This window comes from Magnolia sinica, chromosome 10 (genome assembly GCF_029962835.1).
Source record: "Magnolia sinica isolate HGM2019 chromosome 10, MsV1, whole genome shotgun sequence".
Lineage (NCBI taxonomy): Eukaryota > Viridiplantae > Streptophyta > Magnoliopsida > Magnoliales > Magnoliaceae > Magnolia > Magnolia sinica.
The window spans coordinates 4,868,666-4,873,792 of record NC_080582.1 but is presented as its reverse complement, the minus strand read 5'-3'; the positions used below and the strand labels follow the sequence as shown (position 1 = coordinate 4,873,792).

Sequence of the window (5,127 nt, the reverse complement as noted above, 5' to 3'; positions counted from 1 at the left end):
GAACAATTCTTTAAAAAAATCCAAAGGTTTGCTTTTAGCTACGAACATTTTCGTAGCTAAAAAACGTCGCTAAGACTTTTAGCGACGAAAATTTTCATCGCTAAAGTCTTTTTAAAAAAAAAATTCATCTCAAATTTCCTTTCATCATATTTTTCCTGATATACACCTGTTATATAAAATATTTCATCATATTCATATTCACATCCATCTAAACCGAAACTATGTAAATCCATCTAGACATAAGCTACATTCATCCAAACATAAACTGCATCCATCCAGACATAAACTACATTCATCTAAACATAAACAGCATCCATCCAGACATAAACTACATTCATCCAAACATAAATTGCATCCATCCAAACACAAACAATCCTATGGAAGAAAAACAAATGAAAAGAGAGAGAACATATGAGAGATGATCCAGACAAATGAAAAGAAAAACAACCTTAACCTAGGTTAAGGTTTAGGTTATAGGTTTTAGTTTAGGTTAAAGTTATAGGTTTTGGTTTAGGTTAAGGTTTAGGTTTTGGGTTTAGGTTAAGGTTACAGGTTTAAGTTATAGGTTAAGGTTATAGGTTTAAGTTAGGTTTAGGTTATAGGTTTTAGCTTTGGAATTTGAGAATATGTTAAGGTTTAGGTTTAGGAATTCGGGTCAGGTTCAGGATCGGGTTTAGGCTTGGGTTTTCAAGTTTAGGTTTAGGTTTAGGTTAGGGAGTTGAGATTGGGATTTGGTGTAGGTTTAAGTTTAGGGATTTGAGAATAGGTTAAGGTTTAGGTTTAGGAAATCGGGTTTGGGTTCGGGATCGTGTTTAGGCTTGGGTTTTCAAGTTTAGTTTTAGGTTTAGGTTAGGGATTTGAGATTGGGATTTGGTGTAGGTTTAGGTTTAGGGATTTGAGAATAGGTTAAGGTTTAGGTTTAGGAAATTGGGTTCGGGTTCAAGTTCGGGATCGGGTTTAGGTTTGGGTTTTCAAGTTTAAGTTTAGTTTTAGGTTAGGGAGTTGAGATTAGGATTAGGTGTAAGTTTAGGTTTAAGGATTTGAGAATATGTTAAGGTTTAGGTTTAGGAAATCGGGTTCGGGTTCGGGTTCGGGATCGGGCTTAGGCTTAGGTTTTCAAGTTTAGGTTTAGGTTTAGGTTAGGAAGTTGAGATTAGGATTTGGTGTACGTTTAGGTTTAGGGATTTGAGAATTGGTTAAGGTTTAGATTTAGGAAATCGGGTTCGGGTTCGGGATCGTGTTTAGGCTTGGGTTTTCAAGTTTAGTTTTAGGTTTAGGTTAGGGAGTTAAGAATGGGATTTGGTGTAGGTTTAGGTTTAGGGATTTGAGAATAGGTTAAGGTTTAGGTTTAGGAAATCGGGTTCGAGTTCAGGTTCGGGATCAGGTTTAGGTTTGAGTTTTCAAGTTTAGGTTTAGTTTTAGGTTAGGGAGTTGAGATTAGGATTTGGTGTAGGTTTAGGTTTAGGGATTTGAGGATTGGTTAAGGTTTAGGTTTAGGAAATCGGGTTCAGGATCGAGTTTAGGCTTGGGTTTTCAAGTTTAAGTTTAGGTTTAGGTTAGGGAGTTGAGATTGGGATTTGGTGTAGGTTTAGGTTTAGGGATTTGAGAATATGTTAAGGTTTAGGTTTAGGAAATCGGGTTTGGGTTCGGGATCGAGTTTAAGCTTGGGTTTTCAAGTTTCGGTTTAGGTTTATGTTAGGGAGTTGAAATTAGGATTAGGTGTAGATTTAGGTTTAAGGATTTGAGAATACATTTAGGTTTAGGTTTAGGTTTAGGTTTCAGCTTATAGGTTCAGGTTATAGGTTTCGATTTTGGTTTTAGGTTTAAGTTATAAGTTTAGGTTATAGGTTATAGGTTATAGGTTATAGGTTAAGGTTTATGTTATAGGTTTTGGTTTAGGTTAAGGTTATAGGTTTTGGTTTAGGTTAAGGTTTAGGTTTTGGGTGTAGGTTTTGGTTATAGGTTTAGGTTATAGGTTAAGGTTATAGGTTTAGGTTAGGTTTAGGTTTAGGTTATAGGTTATAGCTTTGGGAATTAAGAATAGGTTAAGGTTTAGGTTTAGGAAATCGGGTTCGGGTTTGGTATCGGGTTTAGGCTTGGGTTTTCAAGTTTAGGTTTAGGTTTAGGTTAGGGAGTTGAGATTGGGATTAGGTGTAGGTTTAGGTTTAGGGATTTAAGAATACATTTAGGTTTTAGGTTTAGGTTTAGGTTTTAGCTTATAGGTTTAGGTTATAGGTTTAGGTATTGGTTTTAGATTTATGTTTAGGTTAATGTTATAAGTTTAGGCTATAGGTTATAGGTTAAGGTTTAGGTTAAGGTTATAGGTTTTGGTTTAGGATAAGGTTTAGATTTAGGTTTAGGTTAAGATTATAGGTTTAGGTTATAGGTTAAGGTTATAGGTTTAGGTTAGGTTTAGGTTTAGGTTATAGGTTATAGGTTATAACTTTGAGAATTGATAATAGGTTAAGGTTTAGGTTTAGGAAATTGGGTTCGGGTTCGGGATCAGGTTTAGGTTTTGTTTCGGGATCGGGTTTAGGTTTGGGTTCGGGGTCGGGTTTAGGTTTGGGTTTAGGTTAGGGATTTGAGAATAGGTTTAGGTTATAAGTATATGTTTAGGTTAAGTTTTAGGTTAAGGTTTAGGGAATTGAGTTTAGGTTATAGGTTATAGGTTATAGGTTAAAGTTTAGGTTATAGGTTCAGGTTATAAGTTATAGTTATAGGTTTAAGGTGTAGTTTTGGTTAAGGGTGTGGTCCCTGCAAATACAGATATAAACACGGCCACCAGGGCAAATGGCCAGGCCCCTCCAATGCTGTCCATAGGAAATGGACAGTTTCATCATGGTCATAACAGCGGTTCCCACCTTCCAGGGACCCCCGCTCATCCGGATAGCTTCGACGCACATCCGGGTCTGCTCCATTAATTTTGAGCAAATATATAAACACAGTCTGTCCAAATGGCCAGGCCCCTCCAATGCTGTCCATAGAAAATGGACAGCTTCATCATGGTCATAACAGCGGTTCCCACCTTCTAGGGACCCCCGCTCTACATTCAGATAGCTCCGACGCACATTCGGGTCTGCTTCATCAATTTCAAGCAAATACATTTAAAAACAAGTTAGGCATCTATTTTTTTATGGATGAAAACCAATCTTGAAGACTATTCATCAGGCAGTCCCTACAATGGATAGTAGTTGGACATTGAATGATTAAAAGCATTAACCACTTCTGTTGCTTTTCTGCATATACACAAGATTCATAGGCTGAAAAATTGCCACTGAGTTCGTGTTTTATGTTCAGTTAGTAGAGACGGACAAGCTCTTTATACCATATGACCTACAGTTGATGAAAATTTCAAGTAAATTGTACGAGGTTTATAATAATCTTAGAGTGCAGAAAATTTCCAAGTATGTGCCTTTCAGTCTGAGTTATTTCTCTAATCACGATAGCCCTGGGAGGGTTGATACGAGGGATGGGTTGATTGCAAGAGGCCTGATTAAAACTGTATTGGGTTATCTTGCCGGACATAATCATTTCAGGACCAGCAAATAACCCAATATAGTTTTAATCAGCCTCTTGCAATCAACCCATCCCTCGTATCAACCCTCCCAAGTCTATCGTCATTAGATAAATAACTCAGACTGAAATGCACATACTTGAAAATTTTCTAATCTCCAAGATTACTGTAAACCTCATACAATTTACTTGGAAATTTTATAACATGAAATAGTACATGAGTGAGAGAAGACAACGTAACCTTTTATATAGAAGCCAGAAATTGATAGGTTGGGATTGTCCTATCGAGGAGATTCTTGGGCTAGTCCATCTGCTGTTGGGACAAACACGGATGGGTTTGGATTATTGGACCATGGACCCCACTTGTCATTGAAAACCAAGGATTAAAATGGTGTGACAATCTATATGTAGTAAGATATATATAAAAATCCCTTGTGTAGTATTTGTGAATTATGTATTTGTGGATAATGTGTAGTTGTGTACTATCATTTATATAAGAACATGTCCTGACTATATATGGACACACATGCTAAGATATACATATGTGAGATTGGTGAAGCTAAATTTCAATGGATCACATTAACTCAACAAAATCAAATGTCAGGGTCAGTCTTGGGGTGTTGTCATTGCACTATTAGCTCATATATGGTAGTTACACATATGATGAATAGTTCCAATCTTTGGATCATCTGTACATGTGGGCCCATGATGGTGATCCTGAACCAGCACATAGGGGAAGCAAAACCCATAAAGAAGATCTACCCCTAGCCAAACAGCCACACAGACTATAACAACCATCAAACTACATTCATACAGGTCATTAGGAAACAAGATAAGGAAAAAAAAATAAGGCATCATTTTTTAATCCATGTCTTAACCCAATCCGTTGATTTCTCACAAACATCATGGTGCCCCCTTTGCTTCTCGCCTACTATGACGGGCAACCCTCTCCTTACCATAGCAATCCTCATTTTGGATGGCAGATACTCACCATCTCTTCAGATACTCACCAATATTGGACATTTGTTTGTCTAATTTAGACCACTTATTCTTTTTCATTTACCATTCCTTTTGATTTCCACAGTTTGACACCTAGGATCATTCAGTTGGTATGATTTTCAAGTTACCACTGACTTAGAATGGGCCTTATTTATCTGGATGGTTTCAATTGAGAAACATAAATGCCTGGCCGGGGCAGCTCTGAAAGCATTGCAATGCAATTCCTATCAGAATCATATCTATACACATGAAACTAAATAAAAATGTTTACTGATAGAAACATACTACCCAACACCGACGTTATGGACACTGTTTATGCATACTAAACAAAGAAAAGGCTTTGCCTAAGCTTTTGACATACAGTATCCAACAACAATGATGTTTCTCAAATGAGCTATTTAAAAAAACTTGAGCTTTTGAGATTACAGTATCCAACAATAATGATGATTCATGAAATGAGCTATTTCAAAACATATTGAAATGTATTCAACCACATTCCTTCCTTTGAGGAAGAACTTGGCCAAATGGGCTATAGAAAATCCATGCAACCAAACAACTAAGGCATGTTACATGATATTCCGGCCACATTTTTAACTCAGATTCATGCAGGTACAA

At 36.8% G+C, this 5,127-nt stretch overlaps 1 long non-coding RNA gene across 2 annotated transcripts; it reads left to right on the top strand.

The window, feature by feature from the left end:
• Positions 1-607: 607 nt before the first annotated feature.
• LOC131257821 (uncharacterized) lies at positions 608-1,639 on the top strand. 2 transcript variants are annotated; one of them, XR_009177652.1, is made up of 3 exons: positions 608-961; positions 1,127-1,372; positions 1,512-1,639. It is a non-coding gene; the product is annotated as an uncharacterized LOC131257821 (long non-coding RNA). The 2 variants fall into 2 exon arrangements; XR_009177653.1 differs by having other exon boundaries at positions 1,127-1,384.
• The last annotated feature ends 3,488 nt before the right edge of the window (positions 1,640-5,127 follow it).